The 15,203-nt window shown below is 38.0% G+C and overlaps 1 long non-coding RNA gene across 2 annotated transcripts in view; it reads left to right on the forward strand.

Annotated features, from left to right (window-relative positions):
* LOC121111665 overlaps positions 1 to 15,203 on the forward strand; it is a 239,867-nt gene that overhangs the window by 9,434 nt on the left and 215,230 nt on the right. The gene's annotated exons all lie outside the window — the stretch shown is intronic.

Below are 15,203 nucleotides of genomic sequence, written 5' to 3' on the forward strand. Positions count from 1 at the left end.
TGAACTGATTAAATGGGAACTTGGGTGACGGGAGATGAAAGAGATCTTGCAGCAGAACCATGCAAGTGCTGCTGCTCCATTTGGCTCTCAACAGTTCTAGTTCCTACTGAGGAGCACTTTTTAAAGCCTGGTTCCACTAATGAAATTTGGCACTTCTATTAAATATGTAAAACCACCCAATTGTCAAGTACATACAACATAGAGAAAAGACAGCTGAGCAATGCTGCTTGGCTGCAGGCAGGGATTTGCAAAGTCTGCAAAAAAAAAAAAAAAAATCCCGCAAGGAATGGTAACAATCTGCATTGCAGTACAACAACTCCTGCAAGAGTGCACTCTACTTTTCATCTTTCTTCATTGTACCTACATGAAAGGATCATCTGGAGGGGCAGCTGTTGGCCTCACACCAATTCTAAATAATGGATGGTACCAGTGTTTGTGTTCTTCTTTTGTGCAGCCAGTTTATGTGTCATTTTACTGGCTCATGGAGCCCAAGGAAATATGATTTGGAGCCAACCCTGGTTCTATGGCTCTGGTTGCCTAGCTCAGGAGAAAGACAGGGCTGTTTCAGATGGGCCATCTGGCTCTCTTGTATGGGCTTATTAGTAATAGTGGAGGTGGGTCTATTAGCTTGGGACAGGAACTCAGAAACAGATGCTTTGTTTACGTGAAAAATATGGCTGGAAGCCAAAGCACTAATCATGATTGCCTCTGAAGTGGTTCTAATCATCTGTGTGAGACTGCCTCAGCTCTTGTGTTGTTTGTACAAGCTGGTAGTTTAGAGGTGTTGTGTACAAGATATTTGTAGTCATAATTTCTCCAAACAGGTTAAGGCAAACATTATGAGAATCAGCATATTAATGTGCTGTGTTTCAAATTAGAATTATAAACACTTTCCTCATTGGAGGCCTAATCTGCTAGGAAGAAGCCAGATGTTTACTGATGACACCATTATTTAGAAGGACCTATCAAACTAAAACAAATTATTATTTAACTGGAGGAAAGCCTTGTTTTACTTATCAACCCGATAAAATAACTCTGTGCTGATACCAACTGAAGTAATTTTGCTTTTCAGGCAGCAGACCGAGCAAGAATCCCACCAGATTTGCAGGTTCCTCTTACTGGTTTTAGGAAAGCAAAAGGAGGAGTGCCTACATTTGAATAACCTGTATGAAATGAATGGAAGTAGGAAAAACAAGAAGAATGATGGTAGGGTGTTGCCTTCTTATTACCAGAAATGACTGAGCAGCAGACTAAATTACTTTTTAAGACTTCAGTGAACATGAAAGAAAAGAATAAAATAAAGTTAGAAAGCTTTGAGGAAAATTGAACATTTGAGCATAATCTGTTTAATTCCTTTCTCTTTTTTCCTTTTTTTCCTTTTTTTTTTTGTTTCATTTTTTACTGGTTCTAATATGTTTTTGAGATGTGTAAGTTATAATTAGCTAGTGTTCATATATGGTAAAAGTCGTGCTTGTATTCTTAAATTCTTTCGAGTGTTCTGAAATGGTGTGTGATAAGAACATGACAGTTTTAGACAGGCTGGCTTTATCTGTTCACTTCTTTTTTTTCCCAAGTATCTGGTTCTGTACTTGCTGTCTTAACAGAAATTTGCAGGAAAGGCAACTATCTGAATCTATCTCATGATCTTCAGAAAATGTTACTATTATTAGTCTCAGAAAATATTCTCATCTTGCATAACTTTACATCAAAGTAATTTTGTTTTTCTTCCATTAAGTCTTTCCTGCTTTGGTAAGCTGAAAAACCAACAGCGTTATTTGGTACTGTATATAACACTAGAATCTGTAAGTTATTTAAGATCGTGTTTACGATGCTTTTAGATTATCATTAACTTTTTTTTTTTTGAAGTAGTTGAGCTTCAGACTGTGCTTGCACTGAAGTGAAAATGTTGCTGTGCCAAAATAAAGGCCTTTGCTCAATATAGGGAAAAGAAAGTAAGGTAGAGTATGGTTTGTCTTATGATCACAGTCATCTAGAGACAAGTCAGAATATGCAGGATAGGTGCCGCCCCAGTATAATTTACATCATTCTGCCTGTGGGCACATAAATTCATGCTTTTCATGTGTTCTGATACATTGCAGAACTAGCAAATGGGAAAAAAAGGAACAACACCTTTATTGAAACCTCTGTGTATGGCTGAATTGTCAATCTACAAAGTGGGATATTTTTAATAATATGAAATACAGAATCAAAATGAGTTTACTGTGTAAGTGGAATAAATGATCCCTGAAGTTAACTGTGTGATAGAGGTACCCCAAACATTAAAGTTATTTGCATGTAGCAGAGATTCAAACAATTTATTTCCAAAAATTAAAAAAGAGTAACCTGAAATCTATATTTTAGATATAGATATTAGCAAAAGGTGTTGTAGTTTCTTGGGATGCTAGGTAGCTTGTAGGAGAAAATAGAAGGTATAAGGTGGAATAAAATCTGGCATCATATGGCTATATCTGTTATTAATTAAACATTGTATCCTTTTTTCTTTTTTTTTTTTTTCCACTCCTCTATTGCAGAAGTGTAAAGGTTGGGTATGTAAAAGCACTCCTGTCATCCTTTTGATAGGAGAGTATTATAGAACTGAGCATTCTCAGTTCTCCACTGAAATCTTCCTAGAAGCTTGGACTTGAAGGCAAGCATGATAATCTCTGAGCAAATCCGGCAATATTGCTCTTAATGAAGCCCTTTTGTGGCTAGGCTCTGCAGCCTGTGATATGTGCAAAAATAACTCATGGTTCAAAAAACACCTCCACACCCCCCAGAGTGTATAAGCTTAATTGGTAGAAATCCCTGCTGTACCTATCACTCTCCTATCTGTAATCTTACTGGGCATGGTTCTTAAAGCATAGAGACAAAATGAAAAGTTATTTAATTTCTTTTCTATGTGTCAGAACTTTCTGAGTGCACATAGGGCCGTAAAATAAATAGTCATTTCCTTTTTAATTAGCCCATTCCTCATTTTTGCAGCTACTTTATCTGACAAGCGCGTCATCAGTTTTCCCTTCATTTTCAAACTGAGGACAATGGTACAACTCTATCAAAGTGAGCATCTTTTGCATGCACGAAGAGTCTGCTTTAGTGTTCCTGGCATTGTCTAGACTGTGAGCACTGTGGTTTGTGCGAAGGTTTTTGTTAATAGCCATATGGAGTTCTCTGTATATTGGCTATATTAGTGGCTGTGGGATTTATCCATATATTAAGTTCATAAGGTGCTCAATGAAATGAGGATATAAAATATTGGCTTAGCAATAGCATCAAACAGAAGATAGTTGAAAACTAAAAATATAACTAAGGTCTTTTTTAAGACTGTTTCAAAACTGCGCATTCTTAATTAGCGTGGTTAGATATTTGGTTAGGTGATATGTCTTTTGTTCAGGAGTCAAGAGAATATCAGGAAGTAACTGTGAGGACAAATTCAACGGCCCTGACCAGAGAAAAGCTCATACTGACACATGTTCAATAGAGACCACAGAATTCGCCCAGGAAGAAGGAATTCTACCTTCATAAGCTGAAAATGTATAATTAAAGGCCCAAGTGGATTTTCTTTGAAGTCAGTTGGGGCTACACATGGAGAGAGTAACCGTTCAGTGTAAGTAAAGTTGTCTGGCCCAAAAAATTTTTTAACAAATGTTGTAGTGTGTTAAAATAATATGAGAATCAAACAGAGAACAAATGTAATGTTTCAGTTAATGAGTCTATTATGCCTTATTTCCCTTGGAAACTCGTAATTATAATTAATTACCTCAAATCTGCTGCTAATCCATTTCAGCTTAGAGAAGACATGAATTTTAAAAAGTTAATTTTCTTCTGCTATGTTCTTATATTTGAATATTGAAATAATATTACAGCTGAATCACTTTGATTTTACATATATCTTCAAACACTTGTCAGGTCCTCACTGTGCTATGTTCAGTTGCTGTTGAGCAGAGGCTTGTAAAAATACATCAGGGAATGAATAGGTAGATTGTGTATTCACATTAGCTGGAAAATAATACTTTAAATTATATTTTCAAGCTGTATTGAACAGTGATAAAGTTCATGTGTTTCTGTATACTGAAAAGACATACGAAAGCAATAATGGTACCCTTTCACCAGTTCTAAAACAGAATGTTTTTGACTGAACTTCAGGATGTCCAGACAGTGTCAGTTGTCATAGAAACACGGGTGATACTGCAGGTAGGGGACCCCTTAGGATCAAGTCCAATTCCTTGGCTCCATATTGGGCAACCTAGGGATTAAACCGTATATCTAAAAGTGCTGTCCAGGTGTTTCCTGAATGATAGCAAGCCTGGCACCATGACCACTTCCCCTGGAAGCCTGTTGCAGTGCCTTAGCTTTCTCTCAGTGAAGAACCTTTTCCTACCATTCAATCTGAACTTCCCCAGCACAGCTTTAAGCCATTTCTATCCAACTTCTTGCTTGTCGTTCTCAGTGAGACAATGCTTTTCATATAAACATAGAATCGTAGAAGGGTTTGGGTTGGAAGGGACCTTTAAGATCACCTACTTAGTACCTGCCTACATCAGCTGCTGTAGGCAAGGACACCTCCCTCTAAACCAGGTTGTTCAGAGCCCCATCCAGCCTGGCTTCGAATGCTTTCAGGAAAGGGGCATCCACAGCCTCACTGGGGAACCTGTTCCAGTGCCTCACCACCCTCATAGTAAAGAATTTCTTCCTAATATCTAGTCTAAATCTACCCTCTTCCAGTTTAAAACCATTTCCCCTCCTCCTGTAACTACCTGCCCTTATTTAAAAAAAAAAAAAAAAAAAAAGTCCCTCCCCAGCTTTCCTGTAGGCCACCTTCAGGTACTGGAAGGCCCTATAAGGTCTCTTTGAAGCCTTCTCTTCTCCAGGCTGAAGATCCCCAGCACTCTCAGCCTGTCCTCATAGAGGAGGTGCTCCAGCCCTCTGATAGTCTTCATGGCCCTCCTCTGGACCTGCTCCAACAGGTCCCTGTCCTTCTTGTGTTGGAGGCTCCAGAACTGGATGCAATAGTCCAGGTGGGGTCTCAAGAGAGCAGAATAGAGGGGCAGAATCACCTCCCTCAACCTTCTGGTCACACTTCTCTTGATGCAACCCAGGATATGGTTGGCCTTCTGGGCTGCAGACACATATTGCCAGCTCATGTTCAGTCTTTCATCAACTGACATCTGCAAATACTTCTCCTCAGGGCTGCTTGAAAGCCATTTTAAGAAAGGAAATATTCCATCAAACTAATTATAGTAAATCCAAGTTAGTTGTAAACCTATGACTATGACTACAGACCATACTGTTGTAAAAATATTAGCTGAAAAAAATGTCCATTATGAGGTAACAGCATGACCAGTCATTTGACCAATTTGATTCCAAGTCATAATATTTAGCCTGCTGCATATGCTCTGTTGTAACCAATTTTGTTTGTGTAGCTTTCTAACAACTTTTTCAGAGGATTTTTTTTAATGATTTAGTAGCTATAGTTCCATTCTCGCAATGGCTCTGAAGAAGAATCAGGATTGTCACAGAGTTATCTATATCTATCTGTGTCCATGACAGGGGAGTAGCAGACCAACAGGCCCACCAGCCCAAAAAGGGAAAGGGAAAAGGGGAAGGGTAGGTCATAAAACCATGACAAGGATTTATGAAAATACGCCTTATGGCATAACTGACTGCAGTTTTCAAGGAACAGTTGCACTTCGCAGCTCATTGTTTTGTATGTTTTCTTGTATCTGCTAAGCCACTGTTTGTCTTAGCTGCTGAAGGTTGGCCCTGTCTGAGAAGGGTGAATAGATTTCTAGGGCTGGCTGGTAAAGCTGCAAGGATGACACCCAGAGCAAACCATGTCTGGTATTACCTGTATGTAGTCCTTCAGAGTCTGTGCTTTCCTGCAGCTGCTCCTCCAGCTCCAGCACCAAAGAGGTCCTGGAAAGGTTGTAATCCATTGATAATAGTCTGGATTGTATGATCAACTGCTTGGAAAATTAACCATGGTAAATGGAGACAAGAACAGTTGTCATGGTTTTATGATTTTTGTTATCGGTGTTCTACATCACAACATCATGTAGAGCACAGGGATTTAAAGAGTTAGTGTTCCAGTTCCGTGGACTGTCTATATTTCTGAGTACCTGGTTCTTAGAAGAAGAACTACATATCCCGGAAGACTTCCCTGTTCTGTTTCCATTTTCCATTTAGAGGGAAAGATAAAACTGCTCAGGAGTTACAAGACAGCACCCCTTCTTTTACTACTTGTCTCTGCAGTGCGTGCTCCCTAGCTGTCATGCCTAGCCATGTCACCCTAGCAGCAGGCGTTAACAGCTTGCATGAAACTCTTTTTTATTTTTCTTCTAATAAATTTTATACATACGTAGTACCATTTAGCTTGAACTTGTTGATCATTTGAAGTACTTTACAGATCTTGCTGGTGTAAGGAGGATTTGTTCTAGATCTCAGGCAGTGGTCAACACTTCTTCTGAAACCTGCGCTTGAACTACCAGATTCCTAAACCCATGAAAAATGTTTGCACTATGGTAAAGATATTAATAGGCTCAAAGCTTTGATTTTTTTTTTTTTTTTAATTGTTGAAACAAATTTTGGCTCTGTATATTACTTTTTGCTAAGTCCTATCCTGTAGCATGCTCTCTCATGGTATGTTAAGAGGGGTTTTGTCCTTAGGCGGTTGAGTAGTCATCTCCAGTAAAGATAGCAGTTGATAATATTCATTAGAACCAATTACGGTAAATTGATTTCTGCTAATGTCAATTAATGTCTTCTAAGAGCTGTTCAGAATGGGTAATGGACATGAATCAGGACATTTAAGACTTTGAAATGTGTATTGTGGAATGAGAATCTGCTGTTCTTTTTCAGGCTTAATAGCATCTTCTTTGGCAGACTCCTAAAAGTAATTTCTCTAATTGCTATGTTGACGTTATGTGATCAGTTAATTCCAGTATTGTATTTGTTGTATTTGAGGACAAGTACTGTGATTAGGGATTGACTATATGGGAATCTTATCTCCCACCAGTGATGTTTCTCCAATATTTCCAGATAGTACGTATTGCTGGGTGAGTTGATGTATTTTGTACCTCCCATAGTAGCTTTATATGTGTGTGTGTTTGGATGTATGCATTTATTTATTTATTTATTTTTGTATCACCAAACAATAGTAAAAGTACAACGGTGCCAGGAAAGTAGCCTACCCTGTCTTTCAGACTGGCTTGATTCCTGTGTGCAGGGAAATAGTGTTGTATTAAGATATAGAAAGAAACAGCATGGATGCCAATCTAAAGTTCTTGTGCCAAGTTGCTGTCCATGAAGTTTCTTTTATAAGGATCTTTGGAAATTCCATTATGTATAAAATGTCTTTTTTTTTTTTTTTTCAAAGAATTTCTTGAATGGGAGTTCTTTCCTCTCTGAAAACTTTTGTTATATTTTTTAGTAGTTACTTGGATTTTTTTCGGAGTTTCCTTATTTTGCTTTGCTCCCTGATGTGTTCTTGTGGAAAAATCAGACTCCAAATGCCTTCTCTGCCTCGGGTGGCCTTGGATATGCAAATCTGTCTTGAATAGCAGAGGAGTTGATAACTCTGGCCTACAGCTCTCACACAAAGGAGACAGATTTGTCTTCTTTACCCCCTGTTTGTCTCCTCAGGAACTGTGTTCTTGGTTGACAATATAAAGCAAAATGAAGAGAAAAAAACAAAACAAAAAGCCCGCTCTAAGCAAAAGTGGGAGAAAGGGGAGCAGGGAAAGAAAAAGCACTGCTTGTGTTTCAGCCAAATAAATTGCTTACTACATTTTTTGATAGGTGCTTCTCTTACTGTTTTACTCTCATTAGCGGGCACGAGGAGTATCTTTCTGTCAGATTCACCACATTTCCCCATTATTATTGGATTTGTCACAATATGTCACTGCGAAACAAATGTTTCAGAATGGCTCTGAAGCACTTTTACTGAAAAAGGTATGAAGTGTGTTATCTCCAATTAATTTAGTATGTCAGAGAGAAAGGAAACACTACTGTGGATGCATGTGGAAGAAAAGCTGGCTGTTGTAAACATACAGAAGAAACACAAACCTGTGTCGATTAGCAGCTATGTAAGCTGTGTTTAAACAATAACAGCTTTTTCTTACTCAGTTTGTTATTTAAAGCTTTAAATGTTCTATTTGTGGGTTAATCCTTCTTGTAGATTTTTACCCTTCATTAGTTGGCAATTGAGGTGTTTATCTTAATTTTCTTGAAGGATATGGTTAAAAGAATTTGAGTATTAACGCTCTGAATGGCAATTGAAGATCAAAGGTTTTCTTAGTGGTTTGTCAGAGAAGGTGCTATAATAGGCGGTTCGCGGCAATGCACCTAGAAACTGTTTCTAGGCTAGTTACTGACCGGCAATTCCTCACCTTTTATGCATCGCTGGTTGAATGCAGTAGCTAGTAAAAACATTGCTACCAACACATGTAAATTACTACTGTGGTTTTTTGTTTTAAATCTGATCAAGTTTACAATATGAATGAGAACAGCAATACCATAATTATAAAAATGTGAAACTGGAAAGGCCTGTTGCGTGTGTTAACACAAAAGCCTCTACAAAAGTTCAGCAGAGAGAATTTTTGATGTAGCAGGAGTGTTAACAGCTGCACTAAATTAGAAGCTGTCTATGGAATCCATAATAAAACAGACAGTGAGGCTTCAAACAGAATTTCCATGAGTGAGTGTGCCTTATGTTCCAGAGCCATCGCTGTTTTTTTTTTTTTGCTTTATAACCTTCCCTCTTTCCAATTTCCTTTTTCTGATTTTGTCTTTTAATAAACAATAGTGCAGTGAAAGAGTTTACTGATATTAATGATGTAAATGCATTGTTCAACAACAATGACTTTTTAAAATAAATTAATAGCTTAGTAGGAAAAATGAATTAATTGCTGCAGCAGGAGGCCAGTGAGTCTGTAGGAGTTTTAGACTTACTCAGAAAATTGGTGAATTGTGAGCAGCAGAAATAGAAGTTTCATTATGCTGCCCTACATAGGTGCTTCAGATTCCAGAGAGTGTCCACTGGACAGAATGTACCTCATTTCGTTCCAGTAGCTCTTTTGTATCTAAAACCACTGGATTTAAAGAAGATGTTCAGAGTGAAGTTTTTGTTTCCCGTGTGTGGTAGTTTGTTATTATTTCCTATCAGCGTAGAGGCCTCTTCCATTCTGTTTTCAGAGACTTTCTCCTCATTTTGGTGTCCTTTGCCAGGCTCCTGCCAACAGTTTGTCAGAAGTCTGTTGTCTTTGATCCAGGCCAGATGTGGCTTGAGTATTATTTTTATTTCTGTAAAATTAATCCTTAGAGAGTGCAGTTTTCTTTACTTCACTGAGTGTCAGTTCTCTTTCTCCTTAACTAATTGGTGTGTACCCACCATGACCTCAGTTAATGCACGTAAGTTCCTTGCTGATGCATAAACAGCAAATGAATACACAAATTCATTTTCCATCCAGAGTTACTTTACTGAAAGCCTCAACTCAGCTGCCAACTCCACAGCCAGTTTTTCACTTGTTGCCCACAGGGAAGGACTGTGTTTCAGGTACTTCCTTGGGAGAGAGTCTATCTTCTGCCTTAGATTATTTTATACTCTACTTTATTTTATTTTTTTTAAGGCTATCCTTATGTTAAATATAATTGGATAAGGTGAAGAACAGCAACAGAAGCACAGCCCTACTAGTTGTGGAAAACAGCTGTTTAGGAGCTTGCGTGATCTGGAGTATGGTATAGTGAGCCCTCCTCTGTGCCCTAGAGTCAGGAGCAGCATACTTGAGAAGTGTTTTGTGCTGACAAGAAGGAAGTGAGGCTTTCAGAAAGATTTCTTGAAAAATTTCTGGTTCTTTTCTAGAAAAGATGCTATTCAACGATCTGATGCTGTGTGTTTAGGAATAGGAAAAACTGCATTGCTCAGAGTGAGGCAAGCAAGTACTCTGGTTGTCTTCAACGTGTATTTCACTTAGATTTGATAGCATGTGTATTTTATGTTTTCTGAATGCTAATTTTTAGATCAACATTTATTGCTGTTTAACAGCTTTGCAATAGATATGCAAGTATCTCACAGAGATGTGTTACATAGCTGTTATTTCTTAATAAATATATTTTAGGTAATTAATGAGTACTTAATGTGCAATTACTGTCTTATTAAATCTAAATTGAATGTGTGGTTTAGAAAATGGAGAGCTGGCTCCAGTCACATATGTCTGCCTGTTTTGCTGCTTATGCTATAAGGCTTAGTTTACCAACAGTGATTTGACATGAAATTCATGATTTTAAAAAAGCTGCTTCATTTTCCCACTGAAGCTTGCCATGAGTTTATTGCTCTGCTATTATTGCTACTCGTTTGATAAGTGTTCTATGGAGTTGGCTGCAGGAAGTGCTCTTGTCTTGTTAGAATGAGAAATTTAAGCTTGTGGTGGTTAATGAGTGCTCTTGCAAAAATGTCGTCTTTGCTGAAATCTTGAAGGCAGGTAATAGCTTCTGACAGCTAAGACAAGCTGCTTACAAACAGAGAAGTAACTTGCTTTTTTGGTGGTATGTTGGTCGCAAGATCCTTCCTTTCTTTCCATCTGTTTCTTTTGGGTACAGTGTTTTTACAAGTCAGTTTACCAAGGAGAGAATTTGTCTATGGAAATATTTCTGTGCCAATCCATTATGAGATTCATGATTTATTTTAAATTCAAGCTTTATAAGCTCTTAATGAGTTTGATTCACAAGCTCCAGAATTTCCCTGAAGAAGCAGACTGAAGATCCCATGAAGATTTCATGGGAAAGATGAACTTCCTTTGTATGTCTTGTGTGAGCTACACACTTCTTTTGAATGTACAGACATTACCCTTTCTGCTGTTAGGCTTTAGACAGAATTGAAGCCAAGCAGCTCAAGAAAGATACCACAGAAAAGCTGTTTTTAAATAGGAACCTGTTCAAATGCAAACCACCTGGAAAAGCAGCAGATTTCTACTTAATAATGGCAGTTACTGTTTTCTTTGGGTAGTGTCTTACTAAGGAGCCTCCTAATAAAGGCAGTGAGAGACTGTAAAAGTCAAAATGTTTCTATGTTTATTTTATAAACGGAAGTTGGTGTCATGGATCCTTCTAGGGAGAATTAGCCTAGGGTGAAGAGTTACTTCTAGAAAATTATTTTTTTCTGGAGACTGAGTATTTCTTCGAGTTAAAAACTTGGCTTGTTTAAACAAAATGCAGTATGGTACAGTAGCTAGAAAAGTAAGGTTAATTTGTCCCAAGATATATGACTACTTTATTTACTTCTTTCTTGATTGTGCTTTTCTTCTTGTTTTCTGCCACCTCCCTATTAATTCTGGTTTCACAATTAGATTGTTACCTATTCTTATATGTTCAGATTAAAGCTTTCATATAGTGTAGTGTCATTCTTGATCATTTAAATAACCTCTCTTAACAATTTGGAGTGAATAAATATACAGAAATGAGTTTATTGTGCTTTTTTCCTTGCACTCAACTTCTTTTGATGCACTGTGACTTAGTGAAGAAGGCCAGTTATTTTTGAAATCATGCTAATTAGTAAAATGGCCGTGCATCCATGGCTAGTGATCCGAATCAGATACTCCATCTCCAACCCCACCGCATGCTGCCCTCTTGCCTGAGAGGGGAGAAATGTATCATGAATACTGAGTAGATCCCTGGTCGAGATACAATTGCTGGAACAGCAGTAGAGATTATATATCCTATTACAATGCCAAGTGACAAAGATGTATGAATAAAATGGAGCAGACGTAACTCTTCTGGAGCACAGTGACAGTGTAAATAAATAAACGTACATCATGGAGTAATGATACAGCAGTTTAGCTAGCTAGCTAGTCAGTGTGAAGAAAAAAGGAGAGAGACTATGAAGAGGCTTATCTCTGTGCAGCTAGCTAGCTGTTTGTAGTAGCATGGTTTAGCAAGTACTTGTTTTCCTTCCTACTCGTGTGCTTGTACTGGGCAGGTGAACCTCTGTCCTTTCCAGTAGTGAGTCATAGTGTAAGCAGAAGGATAGAGAAGCCTTGTTCTCTTTTACTCCCATGTGATTAAGAAAAATCTATGTCAGTCTAGCCCCAAGCCCCTGTTGTTTGATGAGTACTCACAGATGCATTGATTTTCTGCAGCAGACAAGTCCAGCTTGTGGTCCTATTGTAAGCTCAGTTTCCTGTTTAGTTTGAAGGCATTTTGTGTATATATGTACATCCTGAATACTATTGAAGGCCCCAAAGAGAAAATGTAAGCCAGAGTTGTTTGCTGGGTCAGTCTTATCCCTTGTTCTAGATTCCTCCTGAGTTGAAGCTCAATAAATTAGAAGTTATATCACTCACGACCTCTGATCATTCCAGCTCCAAAATGTGATTTAAGTTTTGTGGTGTATCTAATACCTTGATGCGGCAGTCAAGAGATAAAACGGATGCTTCCTAGGCCATGCTGAAATGTAAATGAACAGGAGTGTGTGGGGGGGATCTAAGTTCTTGCCTCTTTAAATTTTTATTATTTCCCATCCAAGCTTACTGTTTTTGTTTAATCTTGCCATTCCTTTTCTTCTTCATTGTGTGCTCTTGTTCTTAGGGATATGCAAACTTTATTAGTCAGCTCAGCTTTCAAGCTCTATGCGCTCTTGTGTTTGAGAATTGGGAATCAGGTACTTTTACAGCTAGCCTAAGGGGAGAGCTGGGCAGGAGGAGCCTTTATGAATAATCAGGGTTGACATCTCCAACGTTGTTCCTTCATTATAAATATTGTTAAAGGAGCTGTGACCACCATGGGCTCAAACAGAACAGAGCGTGGAAGGGAAGAAAAAGACAGCCTTTGATATCCGCTCTCTACTAGTTATCACTCCATTGATGACACTGGCGTTGACAGGTCTCTCAGATTTGGCTGCCTTTTTTCAGAAAGTTTTTTCTTCTGTTAGCATAATTATTCTGTTGAAGGCTGAGTTCATTGTGCAAACTGTAAAGGCTGAGAACATGCGTTGATATTGGTGCTTGTAAATTTTCTTAAATGTTGTGTGCCTAATAGATGGGTAGAGTTTTCTGACAGCATCAACTATTTTTTGTTGCTTTCCTTAACAGAATTTACTGAATACCCCAACTGTTAATGAACCTCTTTCTCTTGTATATAACCTAAATGATTGTTTGGCTTCCTTGTGAGAGTACGCTTGTACTCACAAGAAGCACACAACACTTCACTTAAATGGGACTTTGCTCTGTGCTTTTTCTCTTTCTTCCTAATTTAATTGTATAGGAAATTCATTGTTTAAGCCTGGACTTTTCTGATTGCTCTTTAAGGAAGCTAAAATGTGCTTTTGCTATCACAATCAAACTCCCTACAGCATTAAATATATTAAATATTTCCCTGAGAAGGAGAGAGTTCTTTGGTGGGATGTTTAGTTCTCCAAAGGATTAGCATAGCTTCATCGTACACGTAGTATAAATTTTCTGTTCATAAGATACTTTGAAGTTTTAAAAGATATAAAAGTTTTAAATAAAATCAGATTATATATTCAGAATGACCTAGCTTTTGGAAGAGAATACAGAATGTTTGATAATTTGAGCACAGTTATTGCTTTTTCAGGTTCCTTAGTTCTGGTACCTATATTTTCCTCTGCTGAAATCATTGGCAGTTGGAATTCTTGCTGTAATACATGCAGTGCCCTGGGCACTTGTGCAGAAGAACTTTTTCTACTCTGCTCAGATCCTCCTCTGGCCTGAGTGTCTTCCTGATGGGGGTGGGGGGAGGGGGAAGGAAAAAAATCTTTTACAGTGAGGGTGCTGAGGCACTGAAACAGGTACCCACTGATGTTGTTGATGCCCCATCCCCAGAGACTTTCAAGGTGAGGCTGGATAAGGCCCTGGGCATCCTGACCTAGCGGTGATGTCCTGGTTTATTGCAGGGGAGCTGGACTAGATGGCCTCCAGAGGTCCCTTCCAGCTTTAAGGATTCTGTGATTCCATGAAAAAAAAAAAGTCTGAAAATTACTTCCATACATGAACTGAAAATTTTCTTCAGTGCTCAGCATGGCTGCTAGAGTATAAATAGAAGTGATGAAGAAGGAATGCTGAGAAGACATTGTGTATTTCAATGGAGCTGAAGAGAAGTTAGAAGAAATACAGATGCTGAGATAGCCTTCAGCTCTTTTTTTTTCTTTTTTTAAATAAGAACACTCTTCACTTGTTTTAGTCTGTAGGTTTACCTCTAACCTCTAAATAAGCTCAGAAGTTAACTAAGAAAGTAAAGTCTATCATAAGTTAAATTCTCCCTATCTTGATATATATATATATATATATATACATACATATCTATATATATATCTTATAAATAAATATATAAGAAAGAAGTATGGCCTTGTGCGTGCCCGTTATTTGCATGCAAGTGACTTTGCTTTACAGCCAGATTCATTGCTGTCTACATATGGGATAAAACCTTGAGCTTGATCATGGTGATGGTGGGGCATTAAGCACTGCTTGGGATAGTGTTTGTTGGTACCTTCCTGCAGAATTTATTGTTTTTCTTTCAAGCTTCCTACTTTGATTTAATTCAGTTGGCAGCTAAAACAACATAGAATACTGAGCTTAAGGCATATTATAGAATGTGTATGTTAGATATTACAGCAAGAACTTATGTAACAGTGATTATGGGTGGGAAAGGAAAGTAATGTTTTAAGTATGCTGGAGAAGCGAAACTGCTGGTGAATATTTAGAGTAGACTCCAACAGTTGTTATTGCTTGCTAAATTACAGATAATTACCTCTTTCTGTGACACAGGGAATAAATAAGGTGGCTCTGTAAATCTGTCCCTTCCCAAAGTACAATGAAATGGCAGAGGGCCTTTGGAAATCAGCAATAGTTCAGGTGCTTACATTTCTTTAGTCTTCAGCTGTACTCTTGTAGAGGATTCATCACCACTTATTTACAGACATGCACATATTTTGGTGTAAATGAGTACAGCTTCAGTAAACTATTGTGCCATGTAACTTCATGTGACTGTAGTTTTGGATGCTAAGTACTGCAATAGTTATCACACACTGATGTACTTCACAGTATAGTAAATGTCATTAAACAAGTCTGAGCATGGTGAGTGCAAAATTAATTTACGTCTTTGTGACTGAAATCCAGGAATCATCTTCTTTCATAAGATTCTTGATCCATACTGAAAAGCCTTTTTCCTTCAAAGAAAATGGAACTTCATTTGGGGGC

The sequence above is a fragment of the Gallus gallus genome, chromosome 10, assembly GCF_016699485.2.
Source record: "Gallus gallus isolate bGalGal1 chromosome 10, bGalGal1.mat.broiler.GRCg7b, whole genome shotgun sequence".
NCBI classification, from domain to species: Eukaryota; Metazoa; Chordata; class Aves; order Galliformes; family Phasianidae; genus Gallus; species Gallus gallus.